Here is a 13,917-nt window from a genome sequence, read left to right as displayed (position 1 = left end):
GTAATACTCGACGATCTGCTTGTTAGACTTAAATCTGATAACGATTTTTCTCGGTCAGTTTTGAAATACTTCACAAGAAGTATCACCTCTCTATCACCATACAAGGTCTGTATGATAAGTAATGAGACTCGCCGCGCCGCGGCGCGCGTGTCGCTGGAGCGGGTTTGTCGGTGATGGAGGATGTAGGGGGGGGTCCGAGCAAAGCAACGCACCGCGCGTCAGTTGGCTCCGAGCCTTAGTGGAGCGCGGACAAGCCTTGGACAAAGCCCTTGTGAACATTCTTGTCACGGCGGAAAATCAACAAACATGGAGGGTTCCATCGAACAGCGTTATGCGATCAAATTTTGCGTTCGCCTGGGGAAAACGGCTACTCAGACGCTTTCTCTCATCACGGAGGCCTACAAAGAGGAAGCCCTATCCAAAGCCCAGGTGTTTCGTTGGCACAGTGCGTTCCGGAACGGCCGGGAAAGCGTTGAGGATCTGGAGAGGGCTGGACGCCCGACAACAGTGACTACGGACGAAACTGTGGCAAAAGTGAGGGATCTCCTGAACTCAGACCGTCGATTATCGTTGAGATTGATTGCTGATGAACTCGATATGAACCACACAACAGTGCACACGATTGTGACGGAACAATTGGGAATGAGAAAAATCTGTGCGAAACTGGTGCCGCGAGTGTTGACTGACGAACAAAAGCAACGACGTGTTGATTGTTGTCAGGAACTGTTGAACCTCATGAACAGTGACCCTAACTTTGAAGATGACGTCATAACAGGTGACGAGTCGTGGGTGTTCCAGTACGACCCTGAAACGAAACGTCAAAGCGCGGAGTGGCACACTCCTGCGTCCCCGCGCCCCAAGAAGGCCAGAATGTCGAAGTCAAAGGTGAAAACAATGTTGATTGTTTTTTTTTGACAATGTGGGGGTGGTCCACAAGGAGTTTGTACCCCAAGGACAAGCCGTCAACGCCGCCTTCTACAAACAAGTCCTTGAGAGACTGCACAGGAGCGTCAAGCGGAAAAGACCGGCGATCGCTAGCCGGTGGAAGTTGCATCACGACAATGCCCCTGCCCACACCGCCTTCTTAGTGACCTCCTTTTTGACCCGGATTGGGGTGGAAGTCCTTCCACAACCACCCTACAGCCCAGATGTGAGCCCGGCCGACTTCTTCCTCTTCCCGAAGCTGAAGCCACGCTTGAAAGGAACCCGTTTTGCAGACGTCACAGCCATCCAAGCAGCCGTGACCACATTTCTAAAGGACATGCCGGCTGCTGACTTCCAGGGGGCGTTTGCAGCGTGGAAACATCGATTGCAGAAGTGCATCGACGCAAGAGGAGAGTACTTCGAAAGCTTTTAAGTCCCTGTACAGATCAGATCAATAAAACAATGTTTCCAGACCTGGTCTCATTACTTATCATACAAACCCTGTACAACATCTTTTCAATATCGACCATGTCAGTTGGCAATGTCGACTCATGGAGAACAGAAACTTCATCTACCACATCTTCGATAGGAAATCTTGTGCATAAATTATCAATTAAAACCTGATAAACTGATTCGTTTATAAATTTAGTTTTTGTAATTACACATGAAAGTTTGATGTCATTACTAAGTTCCTTCCCCCCTAGAAGGCAAAAGGAAACGAGGTTTCAGAGAAATGTTTAGAGGTGTCTGGGAATTTCCCCCTTCTTCCCCTTCAATTACCACACTGCTGTTTGTTATGGGCCAAATTACGACGAATTTCAATTAAATTATCATACTATAATTATTTCCTTGTTGAATTATAGATATTTTTCAGTGGAAAAAGGGATGAAATTTGAAAGTCTCAAATTAAGGTAAGTAGACCAACGTAAAGGAAAAAAGTGTAAAATTTTCCATATAATTATGCATACAATCCAAACAAAAATTTTCGTGTAATTAAGCTTACAGTACAAATTTTATGTCTATTTTTCTCATAACTTTATGGATTGATTGCCCTGTGCTGTAAGCGCTCCATATTGTCAACCCCCCTTTGTGTGCCTTTAATAGCAAGTGCGTAGTTCGAAGACGCAGGGAGATTGTCCTCCGAACATTTTCTATAATGTCCGGGAAAATTCAGTGACTAATACTAAGAAAGTAAACACATGACGAGTTACGTTAATAATCATTGTATTTTCAATAAAAGATTGTGGTATTAGAGTGTACTGTGTTGTTAGAAGATGAACAAACGTTTCCAGATCACAACCTACGGAGTCTGACTATTTTCTCTATTTGATGACGATAAGCGAATAGCAAACACATACATTCAGGATTGATTGATGATGTTGTTCTCAGGAAGCTAAGGTGCAGCAGAGCTAATTCCTACCACTGGTGATAGTAATGCTACCAAGATGTTCTAACGTAGAATGGTTGTAGAACTTATATTGTAGACCAATTCACCATAGCTAGTGAATATTCTTAAAGTAAATCACGTTGAATTGTAAAACTTCAAATGACTGAACTGAGAGTCTCTTTTCCGTCGAATGCTCGTCTGAGACCTCTCTCCGTCGAATGATCACCATCTCATCCTGTAGGGTATTTATTTCCAACCTGTCAGTTTCCCAAACTGCCACCTTGCTTTACGTCGCTCCACGTATTTGCTATCTCATTGCAGAAATTCACATTTCTGCAATGATCATCAAATAGACAAAATCTCCAGACATCTATCTCCGTAATCTGACAATTTTGTCACATCCTAAAATTTGTGTTGATGTTAACAATTGACAAATAACAACATAAACATTACAACTACTCTCACAATATTCCTGACACAGCATTACGTCTTTTTATTCTTTGTAATCAAAACATTGCACATTCACACGTCTGTATTTACAACTGACATAACCAAAACAATACTTGGATAACATAATTTTGAAATCTATTTTCTTAACCTAATTCTGCGTTGTAATAATTTCTTGACTTTTAATTTTGTCTTTTAATTTTCTCACATTTATTTATCTCTATTTAATCCAATTATTAAAAATGTTAAAATAAAAATCCATTTAACTTTACCTCCTCAACAATATAATAAACATAAGCTTCAGCAATTATTATACACTGTTAAAAATTATTTATTCAAAAATGAATACATTTTACTACTCAAAAAAAATTGAGTAAATTAGTCTCAATTTTGAGGAGAAAATAACTCAAAAAATGAGAATGAGGAAATTTAGTTGCATATTTGAGTCAGAGACTGGTTCTCGAAAACGAGTAATAATGTAGTCTTAAAAAATATTGTTTTATGATATAAATATATCATTGAATATCGTGAGATATAAAAGACAGTTTGCAAATGCAAGACTATGGAAAAGAAGTACGAATAAGCTAACATAAGAGCACAAAAGTCCTTTATAATCCTGAACTATATGTTCTCATTCTGGCTGATGGAGGAACTACTTAGCGGATGGATAAAGAGAAAGTTAAAAGGAAAGATGGACGAAAAGTGTTGTTTACTATCAGCATAAAGCTAGGATTTCGCAGGTAAGTACTGCTAGCAACATGAATTTAGTTTTAAGTGTGAACGCAACATTGCTTGTGTGCGATCATTGTAATCGATTGACGGTTAATCACGACAATCCATTATTTTCCTTCGAAAATCATGAGTAATGCTTCTAGGTACTGGTTCCCAGATAGAATGTCCGGAAGCCTCACTCTATGCTTCTGGGCATTCTATATCTTAGACAAAGTTGTTGTGTTAATGATATGCGACTTTCCAATATATTCAGTAAATGGTTTACTTCTTTTTTTTTTTTTTTTTTTTTTTGGTGAATTGGGGCGTGCAGGTTTACTTTTGGCGCTGCACTCTAAATAACTGTTGTTAAAATACAATTCTTTTAATAATTTCCTTCTTATTGTCCCCTAAAAGATTTGTGGCGGGTGACATGAAAAAACTCCCTTGCGGCAAGGTTCTAGATTATTGGTCCCCCATGTAGGTTAGTAGCTGAGTTGGTTTCTTTCTCTACTAAAGTTTATACATTTAATCTACACAGTATTGCCGAGCGAGCGTTAGCGAGTGAAGGCGGTTTAGAGCCCCGCAGGGCACGTTGTTTTCTGTCTTTATTATTGCTCAATGGGAAGGGGGACCAGTAATCTAGAACCTTGCCCTCACTTGTAGGCCTGTATCCACGCGAGGGGTCTAGGGGGTCGGGCTCCTAAATTTTTACTGCCTGCCTAAAATGTTCACGGTAGGCTTGCAAATGAATATAATATGGTTGGATTCCCCCCCCTACATTTTTGGGCTGGCTACCGGCCTGCTCACTTGCACAGATAAAATTTCAAGGGACCACCAGAAGTATTAGTTGAAAAATTGCAATTCCTTTACGATTGCCATATAAATACGGATTCCGTATCTGTTGCATAAAAGCTACAATGTAAAAAAAAAAACAAAAAAAAACAGGCATTACTCGAGCAGACTATTCTATCAAGTTTTGACACATTTCTTACATTCTCAGGTTGGGTTAAAGTTCTTTTTTTTTTTAAGCAGCAGTAAATAAGAAGCTCCAGTACTACATACAGATTAACTTCAGAAGGGCTCAATGTAAATACAGTGTGGACGTATGGCATAAACACCAACGAACTTGTGCTAGGTGGCAATAAAAGCATGAATGCTATCTAACCGAGTCAGTGCAGGACGAACCTGGCGGCAGTGTTCGTAGGTTTCTTTAAGAAAATTTCTCTCGACTGACACAAACTTTTCACTTTATCAAATTTTCCGTTGTTTGTTGAGTGTCCAATACCTATGACAGAAGTTATGTAATAATTTTAATTTAGCTATATTAAGGGAACTACCACCAGTGGCGTCATTTAGGGGGCAGGGAGGGGTAATTGCACCCCCTGAGATTGAGATTTATATAGATTTTTTGAGTAGAATAGTAGTCAGTGAAAAACGCAAAGTTTTCTTATATCAAGGTGTCTTGCCCTCCCACAAGCAAAATCTGAAATGACGCTTCTGCTACCAACCACATTTGTTTTATTCATTTACTTTTTCCTTCCTTCCTTTTTTTTTTTTTTTTTTTTTTTTTTTTTTGCAAAAGAATACACACAGCCAACAAAATGAAATATAGTGAAATCTTTCAGTTTAACATCCCATGATTATGCTTTTAGGTTAAGGGAGACGATGATTAAAGCAAGTGAATGATGATGGAAGAATGAGAGAGTGGGAGAAAACGGGAGTACCTCGACAAAATCCACGAACACAATGTTGTTTATCACAAGCTTGCTTGGGTGAAAATCGTACCAAGGAAACCATGCACCTGAGGTAAGCGCTCCCCACTGAGCCACCGTGCACCCCAATAGCTAACAATGGGTGCAAATTATGCTACTTGCAGCACACACAAACTATTGCAATTGTATTGGTTTATTTCTGAATAACAAAGAACAATTTAAGTAGTGATGTTCGTTAACAAGAGTCTAATTGCTACTTCACATTATTCATGTATGCGCATTTCTAACATTGCAGTAAAACATTATGACAATGAACTACTTTGGAACTTCATGACTAGAAAAAGGTAAAATATATTATTTAATAGAATATATTTGTATAACAATTAAATCTTTATATTTCAGATGGATGCTGAATTTAAAAATTTGTTCGGCGCGACAGAGTCTGTTTTCAATGTCATCTGTTTGGCAGTGATAATTTTCTTGAAGGTTTCGCTAGAGAAAGTTCTTGGTGAGTAAGATCAAGTTTTCGTGTATATTTATCATATTTGAGGTTGCATGTATAAATATGTACACAAGAGTCTATTTGTCATCAACACAACCCTACTTCTGGCAAAGCACCCATTTGTTTTTTTTTCTTTCTTTCTTTACATTATGTTTTACAGTGTCTATTCACAAACATTGTTTTATTGTTATAATTCAATCGCAGCAAATAGTAGCTTTTATATGCTTTACTTTGAAAAGTAAAAATAAGTCAGTATTTTGAAACACGTAATACCTTTTAAATAAACGTACATGAACTCAAAATTGCACATCTTTGGCTTATTATCTTCACGTCTTAAGACAGTGATGGCAGGCACGTAGCCAGGATTTCGTGAAGGGGGGGGGGTCCGTGACATGAAATACTGTGGTCATCACACCAGGGGCTCGATCATTCTAAACAATTTTACTGGAACATATATTGGTTCGTTTAGCCAGGATTTCGTAACGGGGGGGGGGGGCGTAACATGAAATTCTGAAGGCCCAGGAGCTCGATTAATCTAAACTACTTTACTATCAACATATGTTGGTTTGTGAGGATATGTTGGTAAAAATTTTAATAAACTATGAAGAAATCTCGAGTAAAATAATAATAATAATAAAACGTATTGAAAAAGATTAAACAATATTTACATCCTTCCTCTGTTTATTCAAATATAACAATTTTCCTTTCATTATGACCTCAACTATTATAAAAAGTACATATTCACTATTATAGAAAGTACATACTCAATAATGTTTTGTAAAATATTTTGCAATATCTGCGTTCCTTTTTCTATTGAATCAAATGTTAACAGAACTTTCTTTTCACATATATTTTTGTTTTTATTATTCTGTCAACTACTGTCTGTTTCAAATGACAGGTTAAAGGAGCAGTAGAAAATTGTTTTTGAAATATCATGTTTGATATTGCAAGGATGCGATGACGAAAAATTATGATAAAAAATGTCCACGCTGTTACACAACGGCACTATGCTTTCGGAAGCCTGAAACTTCCCTGACTAGTAGCAGAAATTCTGAGAATTCCGCAACTTTTCTAGAAATTTCAAATTCCTTGACTCTTTCAGGATATATCGCTCACCTTGCAACCATGTATTTCAAGTAATACAAATATCCTCATAACAAAGAGTAACCAAAAGCTTCCTGTAGTTTATTTTTAATGCTGATCCTTCTTTTTTTCAAATCATTTTGTTTCATCCTTCCCTAATTTTTTTCATTTCTGGTCTTGAAGGGGGGGGGGTCCGGACCCCCCCTTGGCTAAGTGCCTGGTGATGGGCAAGGCATGGCCCGCGGATTAGATGTAGCTCCTTAAACGTTTCCACCCAGCCCACGACGTGATTCATTACCTGACGAATATAACTTCACTTCTGAGAATCAGTGGATTATACTTCCAGCCAAATTATGAGAAATGTTTAAAAATGCATTCACAATACCATTTATCACATTCCCCTTCATGATCTTTCGAGTATTAATAGAGCTTGGTTTTACAAGTGATACAATCACTGTTGTTTTTTTTTTTAAATTATATTGGCCCACCTATATTTTTTTCCGTTTTTCTTCAGCCTGCGGCCCAAAATGTTTCCCCATGATTGTGCTAAGGAATATAACAATTGTCTAGGGCTTTAGAAAGCAGTACACTTTAAGTAAAACCTTATTTCAACTCATGGAAGTAGTTTTTGAATAATTTAGTGTGATTTACATTGTACTTCAAAAAATATTTTGGCAGACAATAGCAATATCTACTAATTCCAAACATTATTATATACTGACTTAGTCATATTTTCTCTCTATAGCAATCAATTGCGCACTACATTTGCTTCCATTTCTACTACCACAAGGTGTAATCATACGTAAGAAAGGAGCTAAAATAGTAAGGAGTCCATTATCGTTCAATTGTAGTCATAGTTTCATAATTACAGAGTTAATACATTTACTTTCCAGGTTATACGTTTTGGAAATATCTTAATAGAAGGATGGTTTTATAAATAATTTGATTTGCATACTAATGGATGGTTCTAACGTCATCTGTATATGTAGCAGGGTTGGCAAAAACCATGGTTTTTATTAAAAAAACAAAAAAAACGGGTTTTTTGGTTTAAACCAGGTTTATTTGGTTTAAATAATTTGCTCTATATAATCATATCATATATGGACAGAAATAAGTTTGTTTCGCCTTGATGTTATTATGCAACAGCCGGGTTATGCTGGAAGGGATCACATAAGCTTAAAGCGGAATAAAAACTGCTTTCCGAGTTACATCCGAGAAAAATTTGCCCTCCATTTGAACTCGGAACCAGGACTAATTGGCCACAAATGCGATACGTCTGCCGACTCACTCACGAAGGAATCCTGATAAAAATACGTTGTACTGATATTTACATGCTTCTTAATATAGCTCTCAAGAGTCATTTCAGAAGGACAAAAAGATAAACAGTGCACAAGTGAAACCATTATACTGAATTACATATGGACAATTTCAAAGTACTACGGAGTACAGACGAACTAATTTAATTCAAGTTAGTTAACAACGACGTTTATTGGTCCAAATTAAAGAAATACAACGACTTGATTTGCATATCACAAAGATAGGAATTATTTGAGTCCACTTTGGCTCAGACTCATTTATACATAAATAGATATCGAAGATACTTCTCATTTCACTAAATGCCTCTCGTAAGGTCTGTATGAGCCTCCTTCCCCCCCCCCCCACACACACAAAGTACGGCATTTCGATGTATTTTATCAATAGTAAACAAAACAATTTTTAGAATGTTTCTTTGATTGCAATTACATAACAATAATAACTACAAAAAAAATCACAAAACAAACATTTATAAACTTACATAAAAAAAAAAAGTTGCTTTAGTAGTATAATCTTTTTGAGTAATGAATGGGGAATTTAGGTCTGAATATAATACGAATAATATACGGGAGTGAAACGTGATAACCCACAAATGTGTGTTCATCAAGATTTTACAAACACTTACACTTTTACGAACATTTTCGTTATTTGGTTTAAACCAGTTGGTTTTTTTGAAAAAAACAGCTGCTTTAAACATTGGTTTAAACCAGCCAACCCTGATATGTAGTCATTAAGTTTCCTTTCTATGAATAAAGAATCTGTATTCTCAAGCAGTGGCGTAACTAACAGGCTCCCGGTATTTAAGTTTCGGAGTATAAATTTATAATATTTGGATGTTAAAAGCACTTTGCAGAGTTCCTCCGTGGCTAAGCGGTTAGCGTACGCGCTCTTGGCGCGGGAGACCCGGGTTCGATTCCCGGCGGGAGCTCATGTGGTTCGGATTCCACGTTAATCAGTAGGTCCACGTCTCACATAGCCTCGCTGCTGAAAGGGACGCTAAACTGAAATTCAACTCCATTCAAAAGCACTTTGCAGGTTTCATATTACTGCAAGAGTACTCTACTTAGAGGAAAAAGAAATCACGGAACCAGCTATAATAGATTTAGTGAATTCTACTCGGAAAATGTATCGCCTTTTGTTGCAACAACTAACAAGTTTCCGATGAGTAGTGAAGAAACAATTTAGTGAAATTTTAACTTGGAATTAATTAGCCAATTATTTAGTCGTAGATAACTTCCTATGTTAGTAGTGTTCTGGATTTGTGTACTTCTTTGCAACTGTATCTCACTGTGCCTCTGACGAAGCCAATCCTGAGCGATCATTCAGTACACTAAAAGCCATCAAACTTTATATTCGTAGAACAAGGTCGAAGATGAAATTGAGCTCAGCCCCGTAACTTGGGCTTTTTCTTGGAAGACCAAACATTAATTAGACCTCCTAAAATATGTCAAGTTGAGGCCCCCTAGAATAATGATGGCATTTGAAGTGAAACCCTTACTAAACGTGTTCGATACTTCTTGGGGCGCCAGTTAATGGTTTACTAAAGTAAGATCCAGATTACATATATGCTACATCTTAAAGGAATGTATTTCGTTCAGATAGTGGGGCAGCAGAAACATCTTAAATTATTTGCAATGCTTTTGAAAATAGTACGGTGCTTCACAAGTTAACTAAATGAGACAATATGTTGAAAGTCTTACTAAATATATATTTTGTCTGGGGCTCTAATAGGACACATTTTACTGAATGAGGCTCGGAACACATTTTCGTTTCATTTTTTTTTTCTGTTATGTGGTAAACCTATTCCAAGCTTTATTTATAAGTTCCTGTTCATATCACATCATACAAAGCAACAAAGTTTTAACTCAAATGAATCCTATCAAACAACTGGAAGCTTAATTGGGAGGGGGGCAGTTTCCCCATTCCCCCGCAAAAGTTACGGCATTGTTTGAGCCCTTTGCCAATCCTGAGCACTGAAAGCGAAGAATGGCACCACGTTGATATTGAGAAAGTAGTCAGCGAATTACTCTCCGAAAAAAAAAATACGCCGGTTTAGAAATATGTGAGCAAGTTCCACAAGTTTTGACGAGTTTTCATATGTTAGTTGTAATGTGAACGTTAGGAAAAAAAAATATTTCTGCTCTTGCCTTTGAGGTGAGCGGTCCCAGGTTCGACTCCTGGTAGGGACACTCGGCCGAAAGAGTGTAACAGCTTTTTCAGACCTGCCATCTTGAGTTAAGTCTTTCTTGGGTTTCGTTCATTCATACCATTCAAATGCCGGGATGGAGGTACCTAATATAATGGTCCCAGGCTGCTTCCTTCCTTTCCCAATCCTTTCTTCCTTTCCTTTCATCGTACAGTGGGCTCGCTGAGGGACGTCATCCTTTATACGGGATGGGCTAACGTGGCCTTAGATGCCGACAGCCCAGAAATCTAATTCCTAATTCCTAGAAATTATTTCTTTTAAGAAACTTTTTAGTCCCATGTAATTGCTTAATAATAATAATAATAATAATAATGTGCAATTTTTGTATATTAGCAAGTAGTGTCTGACTAGATGGAAAAATAACTCTACTACTGTATAAATTGTACGTGTGCCATGAACGTAGAAACAGGAAGAGCCCTTTTGACATTTTCGCGGATGGAGGGGGGCATGCATTCTTAGTTACGCTACTGTTCTCAAAGCATTCTAGTAATTTGTTTAACAATTGCTAAAAAAGTAGAAATCGAATAACGGTGAAATTTTATATAACTTAGAATTTGTGGTGTGATTCATTGTTTCTTTCTTTCTTTTTTTTTTTTCGTCACACATAAGCAGAAATGACTAATTTTCAGGTTTATTGTTTCCTTGTCTTGCATAGATGAAACAGATCGAAATGTTTTTGGTTACCGTTCAATTTCCTTATTTTTATAATCTTATTTCAATTGATATTAATCCTTCCAGAACGTGACAACCCTACTATTATTATAAAGGTCGCCATAGACGAGTCAGGTCTTAAGTCTTTCATTTGATGTTTATTAGGATCACGCAAGTGGGATATATATAATATTGTAATGTTAGTACCATAGGTGTTCATTTTACTCCGACCTCACTCACCTTCATTCTCACAGTGAATTGGCCCTCGCCCTCACCTTCGAAGAGAGTTGACCATCGCTCTCGCCTTCGTGTTGCGAATTTGTCCTCGCTCTAGCCCTGACAGTGACAGTTGGCCCTCGCCCTCGCTGTCCAAGCTTGTCATCGCCCTCGCGTCATTATGGTTGAGAGAGAATTTGAGGGTGAGGATGCCCTCGAGAGGGCCATCCTCGCAAGGGTAAACACCTCTGGCTTAGTACGTCCGTTACACTGCTCAATAACTCTTCAACAAAAGATAATTTTAAAATTGTTTTCTGCAATCAACAGCTAGATAATTATCTCGGAAGAGTTCGTTAATGGATGTGATCCACCTACTTGTAGTGATAGAAATAAACCATTTCCGGTTAACGTTGATCACTATAGAGCATAGACAGTAATCTCACATTGTATATTTTTTAATCGATTAAGCGTCCCTAGAATATATTCCATTTCCACTCTAATCACTCTGCTAAAACACTAAATGGTAGATCTACTACAACTTCTGGTTTCAATATTAATTGAAGAAATATTGCGTAATTCTCTTTACTGTCTTTACCAGAGTCTATATTATCGTATTTCAATTGATACTAATTCAAATTAGAACGTAGCAACACTAATATTATTCGAGATATCGCCATACACGAATAAGGTTTATAAGTATTTCATTTTATTTTTTTTTCTATTGTACTAATTACACAATCTCTTTGTTTCCAGGGAGATGAAGGCATAGACACATTTATAGCAAATGAAAAACTTCTGGGAGGATCTCGTGTCCATTGGCAGTCGACACAGACTGTTTTCCAACGAATGCATACATCTTTCATAGTACTTTGTACGCATATTCAGAGGGTTCATGTATCCTCATTGTCTTGTGTAAGTTGTTATAAAACTTGTGCTCATGTATAGACTTAGTTTATTATTTGACAAATAAAAAATACAATGTACAAACATATTTTCCTTTAATCAAAATGAAACAAATATATATACATTTAAGTTTGTGTGTGTGTGTGTAACGTCGCATGATTATGTTTCAAGGCTAAAGGAGAAGAAAATGATATTGAAGTGATGCAATGAAGAAAGTAGGAGGAAACGAGAATACATCGAGAAAACCAGTGCACATAAAATTTGTCCACCATATCAGGCTTACTTGTTTAAAACTACGCAAACCAACATAATAAGTTACAAGGACCTTGTGTGTTGATTAAATTAAAATTCTCATCTATGCTATTTATGGAAACAACAGGTCTCAGCATAAAAATGTAACCTTGCAGATTCAAAATTGAGTAAAAAAGTACTTTAACAATTAGATTATATCAGTATTCAAAAATAGGAAGGGGAGTATTTATTCTGCTGCCTAGTTGGCACAGGGAAACTTCCCCAAAATTACAAAGGTAGATGAATTTCACACTGCACTAAAAAATTTATAGTAAGTACGCCTTCTACACATTAATATTGATGTTAGACATTTTCATCTTCAAAGCTGGGAAATAGAAGTAATTTTTGAAGTACTCGTATTTTTTCAAAAACTGATTTCTATTTTCCAACTTTTAAGAGAAAAATGTTTTAACTTCAATATTAATGTGTAGAAGGCGTACTTACTATAAATTGTCCAGTGCAGTGTGAGAGTAATCTACCTTTCTAGTTCCAGGAAACCTTCCCTGTGCCAGCAAGGCAGCAGAATAAGTACTTTTTTCTCATTTTTGAATACTAATAAAATCTCATTTTTGAGTACTTTTTTACTCATTTTTTAAGAAAAACCTTCTCATTTTTGAGAAGAGTTTTTCTTAAATTTGAGAGGAAATATTCTCAATTTTTGAGAACGTGTGTTTCTCAATTTTGCGGCTATCTGAGCATTTCGAATACTTTTCTACTCACTTTTGAGTATACATGTTCTCAATTGTGAGGAGAGCATTACTAGTTTTTGAACAAAGAGTTTCTCAATGTTGATTACATTCATCTCATTTTACGGTTAACTTTCTCATTTTTGAGAAAATATGTTCTCATTATTTTTGAGAAATAGCAGTTTCTCATTTTATTTAAGAATATTTTATCTCGCTTTTAAGAGAATTTTTACTCAAAAGTGAGTAAAATTTACTCAAATTTGAGTACATATTGTTCTTATGTTTTGAACACCCACACTTTCTCACTTTTGAGAACAATGTATTCGGAGCTATTCTGAGAACACAATGTTCTCAAATTTGAGTCAATTTTACTCATTTTTAAGTAAGTATTTTTAACAGTGTAGTAGAAAGCAATGGAGATATGAAGTGAAGCACTATTTTTGGTTTCTGAATTTTTTCTTTACTAATATCAATCGTTTTTGATTATTTTACAAACCAACTCACTTCCAATTTTCCAAATATAGAAAGTGCCCCCCCCCCCCATAAAGGAGAATTTAAAAAATGCTAGGACAGATTCTGTTTAATTTTAATAAAGAGTTAATACACTGAACTTCAGCTTCGTAAGTTTAACGGCTTGGAAGATGCTTATTTTTTTCCCGCAAAACTTCGAATCCTCACTACCTCTTTGGGATGTGTATTATAATGAAAGCAATATAACATCCCAGTTTGGATTAAGGCCTAACTATATACCAAAAGTCATTTCATTTGACTTGTAATTTGGCCGTTATGATCAGGCACACATAGTGATGGGTGAATTCCAGGGAAGATATTTTTCGGGAATATTCCAGGGAAGATTCCCCAAATGGGAATTTATCCGGGAATTT

General features: G+C 36.7%; 1 protein-coding gene and 1 long non-coding RNA gene across 4 annotated transcripts in view; both read left to right on the top strand.

Moving 5' to 3' along the window:
• The window catches only part of gprs (speckle type BTB/POZ protein), a 410,903-nt gene that overhangs the window by 111,808 nt on the left and 285,178 nt on the right, over positions 1-13,917 (top strand). The gene's annotated exons all lie outside the window — the stretch shown is intronic.
• Positions 3,332-12,128, top strand: LOC145671975 (uncharacterized). Its single transcript, XR_014128608.1, has 3 exons — positions 3,332-3,498; positions 5,584-5,689; positions 11,907-12,128. It is a non-coding gene; the product is annotated as an uncharacterized LOC145671975 (long non-coding RNA).

The sequence above is a fragment of the Thermobia domestica genome, chromosome 15 (genome assembly GCF_964235325.1).
Source record: "Thermobia domestica chromosome 15, izTheDome1.hap1.1, whole genome shotgun sequence".
NCBI lineage: Eukaryota > Metazoa > Arthropoda > Insecta > Zygentoma > Lepismatidae > Thermobia > Thermobia domestica.
Note: the sequence above shows the minus strand (reverse complement) of the source record. Positions and strands in the feature narration are given on the sequence as shown.